Genomic DNA, 10167 nt, shown 5'->3' on the forward strand with positions numbered 1-10167 from the left:
TTTTTTCTGCCGTAATTTTTAGGCTATAGAACTCTTTATGCTATCAATTTTCTTTAGTTCTTTTGGTTTAATTTTAGTTAGTAGTGATTGCATATTCAATTCTAGTTTAATTCCTTTTATAATAACACTATTTAATCTATATTTTCCAATTCCAATTTGCTAAAATTTATAGTTTAAATTGGTTAGGATTGAACACTGATACTATCTCAGTTCAAAATTTCAAATTAATTATCTCTTTAAGATTATTATTGGAATTCTTATATCTCTATAATATTACTGGAATTATATTCACTTAAGTATTTAAAATCATTAAAACTGAACAAAACTGAACGGTTTTAGACCCCTTAACACAACAAGATTAACTTAATTAATTAGCCAAGTGATTAACTTAGTCAAATTATGCAAATCTAGGTTATCACAAACACACAATCATATCAAATATAAAGCAGCGGAAAAGTAAATAACACAATGATCAGGAAACCACACGATAAAAACCTGGGGAGGATTTGACCTAGCTATCCTCAAGGTAAACTTGAATCCACTATCTTGAAAGAATCGAAGTTCATACAATAAGACTTACAAGCCCCCACGCTTGACTTCTTATTGCTACCCACCAGTAGAACTTACTGACATGACCACGTGCGAGCTCCGAGACCACGAACTCCTTCTTTCTTGGATTCTCCAGCAAGTACAAGCACCCACGCTTGTTTTTCTTTAAGCTTCAATGGCAACAACCGAGTTGATCATCAAGGTGTAGATAACATCTCCTCCTTGAAAATCCTAAGCTCTGTGTAAAGGAAAGCTCCTCTAGATCTCACAAGAGATTTACACAAAACAGCAATATGAGCAACCTCTAAACTGTGGCTAGGGTTTGCCTTATATACCTAGGGCAAAAACATAAAACCCTAAACATTTTAGGAGTTAGGGCTGAGTTGGAATTCTGCAGAAAAAACGCATCTGACCCAATTTTTGATTGATCAAGCTTAAGCTTCATTCGATCGAACCAGGCCGAGAAGCATATTAATTCCTGCATCACTTTGTTCCAACTTTACATAAAAGATACAACTTTGAGCAAGTCTAAACAAGACTAAATCACTTGTTTTGATCATGGTTTGCCAACAATACAATTTAGAGTTCTAAATACATAAATTCCTAAATCTTTAGAACCTAACAAAAACATTAAACAATTTACAACTTAACCTATGAACTCTTTAGTCTTTCTTATAAGTCAAACTCAAAAGGCTCATATAATGGTTTTTATGTAATGAAATTGTATAGGAAATTTTCCTTCTTCTATCATAAACTTTTGGCAAGCTTGAACTTCAATCTAATTAAGATGAAAATTGTCAACCCCATTTGTAATCATAAAACTTTAGTTCTTCACATAAGTGAGTTTATGTTGTCTACTTTTGTTTTCAAGTTAACTCAAACCATATTTTGTTCATTAATTAATTAATTTTCTTATGTATGATGAAAGTCAAATAATTGTTCTTGATTTTTATTTTTGCAATTGTAATTTACATGATTGATGAAATTAAAAACAACCATTAATCAAGGTGTTGCGTGGAGGTGTATATACAACTTTGCTATATTGAAGGTACTAGCAATGCCAAGCATGAGATTCCTCATGAGTTTGGGTCACTGGAGTGACATGTATTCATCTCAGCATCAACTATTTGATAATTATGACTTTGTGTGTTTGAAGCTCTATTAATTGTGTGGCATATAGAAACTTTACCCTATCATGGGTAGATTTTTCATAAATTACAATTTATTTCTCTGTTTCCTAAAATCAATGATTTACTTTTATTTTTCTATGAAAATAATAGAGACTATTGGTGTTTGCTTTGTTTTATGTGTTCTATTTCATGCTCAAAACCATGTTGTCCCTTTTGGAAGGTTGGAAAGGAAAGGGTAGTGTTGTTGGGCTACAGTCCCATTGTGTTTGATGTGGTGCATTTGGAATGAGTCCTACAAGTTTAGGGAAGTGGGCTACAAGTTTTTGAGTACTACAGTCCCATTTGCTGTAAAATGCTTCATATGCCGACGGAGAAGAAGTAGGTTCAAAGTGCTTGGGAGACTAGGGGAAAGGGTTTAAATAATACTTTCTTTTACCCAAAAATATAGTGTAGAGATGAAACATTTTTCAAAAGAAGAAAAAAAATGACCATAAATATTTTGAACGTTTGTTGTTGTCGATGCCGGATTAATTTAGGTGCCTAGATGGTGTGTATGACTTGTATAGACACTTAGGGTAAATTTGCGTAATTTTTTTATTTTTTATATATAAGTAGGGTGATTTGTATGCATTAGTGAGCCATTTTTATTTATCTTTTCCTTTGTCACCTATGTCTAGTGACTCTAGTTTATTTTATTTCCTTATTAGCTAAGAGTTACCGTAAAGGTTCTTAAGCTAAGAGGGAAGGCAAATATCTTAAACCAAAGACTTGAACTCAGAAGTTCTATTATGTGTAAGGCACTAGCAAAGCCATAATTTTAGTTTGGGGGTGGGGGCCAAAAACCTAAAAATATATGGATCAATATCAATAACAAAATAACTAAACAATTGTAAACAACTATAAGAGCCATCCAAAATCTAATAATATAAACTTAAATTATAATTTATTTTTTCATACATAGTTTAAGTTACACTCAAAATTCTCCATAATCTCAATTAACAACAAGCAAATTTTACCTTTAAAAGAAACAAGTAAGTTTCACATAATTAAAATAAACAGACAATAATAACTAATTCATTGTTACTAACCATCAAAGTAAATCAATCTAACTCTAAAAGTATTTTAAGAGTATAACAATATATCTGAAAAATTGGATACATGTCTCTCATTGCCTTACTTAAATATGTAGAATTTAACATTTATTTCTCTAATATTCAATGAAAAAAATTAAGGGAGAGGGAGTGACAATTAAATAGGAAATATTAGCCACAAGCATTGAACTAACATATATATATATATGGTGTTAGTCCTACATGAAACTGTAGGAAATTCAACCCGAAATTCCCAAAACGTGAGAAACAAAAAATTAGAGAAAACACATGCCAAAGAAAACAATCACATGCACAAGAAAATATTTACGTGATTTGGCAATTTGCCTACGTCCATGGAGTTGCAGGGATTTCACTATTATTAGGGAAAAATTACAAAGTGCGGCAGTGCAGTGTTTTTCTCTCTCTAAAACATGACAACAATAAAACCCTAATCATCAAGCTGCGTTTTCTACATCATGTGCACAAGATACACAATGGGCTATGGCTTGGGCCTATCGGCCCAAGCCTCCACTCCATAGACTAAGCCTCAAAAAATCTTCCATTAAAAACCACGCAATATTATTCGGGTCGGGTCGGGTCGACAACCAGATCAAACATAAACTAGGCTCCACAAAGCCCAACAAATCTCCCACTTGGAGATTAGTTCAATCACCAATATCAGCTGCTATCCTCCAAAAGCAATCTCTCATCCCTGCAACTCATCCTCCTGTCCTCAAGGTAGAAGACCAACTGAAGTTGCACACAGCTTCAACTTCTCAATAGTGACACCCTTAGTCAACATGTTTGCCAGGTTCTTAGATCCACAGATCTTCTCAAGTATTACCAACTTATCTTCAACAAGGTACCGGATAAAGTGGTATTTTGTTTGTATATGTTTTGGCTTTGAATGAAAAGCCGAATTTTTAGCAAGAAAAATTACACTCTTACTGTCACTATGTAGAATGCCCATCTCCTGCTTCTTACCCAATTCATCTAAGAAACCATGTAGTCAAATCATCTCCTTTCCAGCTTTACTTGCTGCAACATACTCAGCTTTAGTAGTAGACAAATTAACTATCTTTTGTAGATTTGAAGCCCATGATATAGCTGTACCACCCAGAGTAAAAACAAACACAGTAGTACCCTTTCTTCTTCTGTCTTTGGTGACTATTCCTTGCTTAGTTTGAAATGACTACCCAAGGGTGTGTTCACTGGTTTAGCTTCATTCATGTTGAACCTGTTGAGAAATTTCTTCACATACTCTGATTGTGAAAGTTTCAATGTACCATTAGCCTTGTCTCTAATGATTCTCATACCAAGGATTTGCTTTGCAGCTCCCAAATCCTTCATTGCAAACTGTTTTGACAATTACCTCTTCAGATTATTAATCTCCTCAATGCTAGACCATGAATAAGCATATCATTCACACACAACAGTAAAATTATGTAAGAATTGTAAAAAAACTTAACATAGCAACAGTGATCAGCTTCACATCTCTTGAACCCAATTCTGTGTATAAAGCTATCAAATTTCTTGTACCACTGTCTAGGAGCTTGTTTTAGGCCATACAAGCTCTTTCTCAGTTTGCAGACTAGGTTCTTTTGTCCCTAAACAATGAATCCTTCTAACTAAATCATGTAAATGTCTTCCTCCAAGTCACCATGAAGGAATGCCATCTTCACATCTAACTGCTCAAGATGTAGGTTTTCTGCAGCCACCATTTCCAGTACCAGTCAAGTTGTTGACATCTTCACAACTGGAGAAAATATCTCTGTGTAGTCAATGCCTTCCTTATGCTGAAACCCTTTAACAACTAATCTGGTCTTGTAATGTTTGCTACCATCATGCTCATTCCTTATTCTGTATACCCACTTGTTGTGCAAAGCCTTCTTTCCTACTAAAAATTCAGTTAGTTCCAATGTCTAATTCCCCAACAAGGAATCCATGTCATCCTTCATGGCTAACTCCCACTTGCTTGAATTCTCATCTTGCAAGGCTTCATCATAACACTTTGGCTTACCACCATCAGTCAACAGGAGATAATTTAAAGCGGGTGAATAACGCTGTGGAGGTCTAATGTTCCTGGAAGATCTGCAGACTTTAGCTACAAGTGTACTCTGATTTACCTATGAATCTACATTCTCCTTATCTTCTGCACCCCTTTTCTGGACAGTACTTTCAATCAATTCATCTAAGTTGACAAACTCAGATTTCTTTTGATTTATCTCTGTAACATCTGACACTACAGTTGACATGTCTTTGTACATAACCTGTTCATTAAATATCACATTTCTACTTCTGACGATTTTCCTATTTTGTTCATCCCAAAACCTATAGCCAAATTACTCATCACCATAGCCAATGAAAAAACATATTTTAGACTTTGCAACAAGTTTACTATGAGCATCAGAATTAATATGAACATAAGAAACATAACCAAAAACTTTTAAATGTGAAAACTTTACCTCTTTACTGCTCCAAACCTCCTCAGGAAGTCTGGACTCCATAGGAACTAGTGGTCCTCAGTTTATCAGGTAAGCTGCATGCTAATAGCATCAGCCCAGAAAGTTTTTGGTAGTCCAGCATGCAACCTCATACTCCTTACGCTCATTGAGAGTTTTGTTTATGCACTCAACCACACCATTCTACTGTGGTGTCCCAAGAATGGTCTTTTCCATCCTAATTCCCTGTGCAACACAATACTCACCGAACCCTCCATCTATGTACTCTCCTCCATTATCTGACCTCAAATATTTTACTTTGAAACCTATTTCTATCTCAACCATGGCCTTTCACTTCATAAAAGTTTCAAATACATCAGATTTATTTTTCAGAAAATAAACCCATACCTTTCTGCTTGAGTCATCAATGAAAGTGATGTAGTACCTTGAACCTCCAAGGGATGCAACTGGAGAAGGCCCCCACAAATCAGTGTTTACTAACTCCAATTTTTCAGCCTTCGATGTCCTGTCAGTTTTCAAGAAGCTCAGCTTTTTCTGCTTTCCTAAGATGCAGCTTTCACACATGTCAAAATCAATGGACTTCAATTTTGGTAGTTTTCCTTTTGACAGCAGCATCTTCATCCCTTTCTCAATTATGTGACCAAGTCTGCGGTGCCATAGACTTGTATCAGTACTTGTATCAACAACTGCAATTGTGTCTTTTGGACTTGAAGTCATATATAGAGTACCAGTCTTCTTTCCACAAGCCAATACCCTAGCTCCCTTTGTAACCTTCCGAGTACCACCAACAAATAGTATTGCATGTCCTTCATTATCAAGTTGTCCAATAGAAATCAGATTCCTCATCAGGTCAGGAATATGTCGAACCTTCCCTAGTAACCAAACAGACCCATTAGGCAACAATATCTGGACATCTCCCATACCCACAACATCCAAGGCTGAACCATCAGCCAAATACACCTTACCAAAATCACCTGCAATATAATTCTGTATGATTTCTCAGTGTGGAGTAGTATGAGGCGAAGTTCCTGAGTCCAAAACCCAATCATCAAGTGGACTGTCTACTGCAAGAAGTAATGCATCCTGTACCTGTTCTGTTCCTTCATTAGCAGAATCATCTTCATTTTTCTTCTTAGGACTTTTGCATTGGTTCCTAAAGTGACCTATTTTCCCACAATTCCAGCATTGTACTTGTTGGCCTAATCTAAATTTACTTCTGTTCTGATTAAAATTTTTGGATTTTGATCTGCCCTGATTTTAATTTCTGTTATTACCTCTGCCTCTTGTCTCAAGTTTTAGGGCAGAACCAGATCTTGAGGTTTCACCTGCATCTCTTTTGCGAATCTCCTCAGCCAGAATTAAATCTCGTATATCATTATACTTGAGCTTTTCCTTTCTTGTAGAATTGCTTACTGCCATCCTCATTGCCTCCCAACTGTTTGGCAAAGAAGCCAAGACAATCAGAGCACGAATCTCATCATCAAAATAAATTTCTACAGATGACAATTGATTTGTGATAGTGTTAAATTCATTCAAATGTTGTGCTACTAATGTGTTCTCTGCCATCTTCAGATTGAACAGTTTCTTCATCAAATGCACCTTGTTATTTGCTGACAACTTTTCATACATACCAGACAAACACTACAACAAAAGTGGGCTACGGTGAAGAAATCTAGTGAGGATAAACAATTTCATCACCAAATGATAACATTTAGTGAGGAAAAGAAGAATTCGTCACGAAATATTATAAAAATTTTAAAATTGGTGACGAAATCATTATTTCGTCACCAAAGATGTACCAATTGGTGACGAAATCAATATTTCGTCACCAAAGATGTATAAATTGGTGATGAAATATTTATTTCGTCACTATAGGTCATGAAAAAAAGGCAAACCTAGGGTGACGAAATATTTGCGTCACCAAAGACTTACCAGAGGTGACGAAATTCTTAATTCGTCACCCAATATTAGGATATAGGTGTTTTTGGTGACGAAATAAATTTTCGTCACCTATTGTTTAACCAAAGACTAACCAGAGATGACGAAATTCCAAATTCCACTACAATAAAATTTATTTTTAGCGACGGGTTTTAGTGAGGAAAATTTTTTTGTCACTAAAAAGTACCATTTAGTGACGAAATTTATATTTCATCACTATTTATAAAAAAAAAATAATAACATTTAGTGACGAAAAATAGATTTCGTCACTATATGTTGAGTTGAACTAAAGACGCCAAACGAAAATGTAGGCGCCAAACGAAATTCATCCATAGTGGCGAATTATTTCATCACTAAAAGTTTAAGTTTTTTGTGACAAAAACTTCTGTCGCTAAAGGTGCTGATAAGAATACTATTAGCGACGAAACCCAGTTTGTCACTGAATGTCACAAATAGTGACGAAAATAAGTCGTCACTAAAAACAAAATCATAAAATCGATCTCATTATTAGTGACGAAGCTAATTTTCATCACTAAAGGTATCTATTAGTGACGAAATATAAGTCGTCACAATAGTTTTACTTAAAATCCTATTCAGTTCAGCCCCTTTTTGTTTCACTTCCTCACTCTCAATCTCTCAATCTCTTAATATTCTTTCCGTCAAGTGTAGCAGATTCTCAATCTCAAAACCACAAAAAGTGCTCACCGTCGCCAAACCCAGCTTCATCGTCGCCAAACCTAACCTCATCGTCACAAAACCCAGCCGCATCGTTACCAAACCCAGCCTCACTGTCGCCAAACCCAGCCTTACCATCGTTGATCCTTGCCTTACCGTCGCCGATCCACCTCGCCTCACCATCACCGATCCACTTTGCTCGCTTCAGCTCACGACGGTTCAACTTGCCGACCGTTCGCGCCGATTCAACTTGTCGACTGTTCGCGATGGTTCAGCTCGTCGTTCAGCTCACCGGCCGTTCGCGACGGTGAGTTTTCTTTTTCAAATATTCTAACTTAAAAAGTTAAACCTTTCTTTTCTAGCTTCAACATTCAATCTTTTTTGAAATGAAATGCTCAACATTCAATCTTAGTTTCAGCATCCTTGACTTTGAGGCTCTAGTTTTTCAGTGTAAAGCTTTATGAGTTTCACTCCAAGCCTTCAAGGTCAGACAATCTCTCTCAAATTTTGCTTTAAGTTTTATGTGTGTTTTGTGAATGTTAAAGTTCTTGATTTCCTGCTATGATAACTAATTTTCAATTATTTTTGAACTATAATAGACTTGAACTATGTTAAAGAACTGGGTTTTGATTTGTATGGATAATGGATGGTTTTGCAGATTTAAGAGTTCAAGAATCTTGCTAGAAGAAAACAGGTATATATGGGTTTTAAAGCATTTTAATTTTGGAGATTTGGGTTTTGATTTTTATATATGGGTTGGTTCTGTTCTGGAAATTCATGGTTGTTGATGGGTGGATGGTGATCATTGCAAAATGGGCATGGTTGGTTGGCGAGTTTATGTCTATTAGGTGGAAATTGATTCTGATTGCAAATTTATTCGATGGAAATCAACCACATTACATACCTTTTTCTATGAGTGGTCTTTGTTTGTTTTATGGATTTGTCAAATTACAAAAGAGAGTTTGAATTATTGAAATTTGCTAAAGAAGGTGTTTTAAATGCTGTGAGGAACTTCTTTGAGCATAATTTTGTATTTATCTTCCATTCAGTCAAATTGGGTTATCATTGTAACTGGTTCAAATGCAAGTCCTTGGTGAGCATATGAGAATGTGATCTCAATATTTTTAAACCATTAAAATCCATAACCAACCAATAAGGAAATCCCCATCACATACATTTCACATTGAGGATCGATTAGGATAGTCACCAAGGCTTCTTTGAATCTCTTTGATCATTGTTTTGAGCACATATTTTTCATTATCTCTTTGATCATTGGTTTGGTTTCCACATTGACACCAGTGTATATATGTAGTGTACAAGTGAAGGTGTAAACTTTGTTACCTAATTCTAATGACTTTATGTCAATTATCTACTTATTATTTATTATGTGAATCTATGGTATTCTAGATTGAGAGTCATCTTTTTATTGAAATTCTTACATTGTCTCCATCAAGAGGTAAAGCTTCACTGTTCTATGTGTTGCATGCAGGTGAAATCCTATTGATACATAGAATGTGTTGATGACTGCAGCCATTAAATCATTGGGAGGCTTATCAAATGTTGGGTGTGGGCCTTTGGCACCTTAACTCCATGTTTTATGTTGACTAATTAAACATTAGGAATATTTTTGAGGTATGATTGGATCTGGTTACTAGCAATATGAACGAAGTGAAATGTGGGGACTTGATACCACGAAGTGGGGTTTCAATCTTTTCAATATTGAATTCTAAGCTATACCACTATTCAGAAACGGGAAAAAGAATAAAAAAAATATGTATTTTAAATTTGGGTCTACTTACCTGTTCACTAAAAGTTATCTTTCTTTTATCTCTAGCTCTCTTTCTCTTTTGTGGTTGAAGAAATTGTGTGGAACAAGGTGAAGACCACAAGTTAACTTTAGATTTTTTCTAAAAGTTGTAAACTCAGTTTGAGCAAAGTAAGTAAATTCTAGTTAAAAACTTATAAAACTTTATATATACTTGTGATGTTGGAAATTGGTTTTGTGGTGGGCTGTGTTAGAGCAAGCGGGGGGTTTGCATGGTGTTATAAGGTGGTTTAAATACATATTGAGAGTGTTTTTCATTTCTTGCAAATGTGAATGAATATTGTTGATTAGATGTGATGAATAGTATTTTATTTGATTTCAATACTTGTAAGCATTATACTTGTGATGTTTGTGATTGGTTTTGTGGTGGGTTGTTGTGTTGGAGCAAGCGGGTGGCTTATATGGTGTTATAAGGTGGTTTAAATTCATATTGGGAGTGTTTTTCATTTCTTGCAAATGTTAATGAGTATTGTTGATTAGTAGCAATTGTGTTCCTT

The 10167-nt window shown here is 35.1% G+C and overlaps 1 long non-coding RNA gene across 1 annotated transcript; it reads left to right on the forward strand.

Annotated features, from left to right (window-relative positions):
* The first annotated feature begins 8241 nt into the window (after positions 1-8241).
* LOC136069183 (uncharacterized) lies at positions 8242-9754 on the forward strand. Its single transcript, XR_010630428.1, has 3 exons — positions 8242-8330; positions 8504-8539; positions 9680-9754. It is a non-coding gene; the product is annotated as an uncharacterized LOC136069183 (long non-coding RNA).
* Positions 9755-10167: the final 413 nt, after the last annotated feature.

This window comes from Quercus suber, unplaced genomic scaffold (assembly GCF_002906115.3).
Source record: "Quercus suber isolate HL8 unplaced genomic scaffold, Cork oak 2.0 scaffold_9, whole genome shotgun sequence".
NCBI classification, from domain to species: domain Eukaryota; kingdom Viridiplantae; phylum Streptophyta; class Magnoliopsida; order Fagales; family Fagaceae; genus Quercus; species Quercus suber.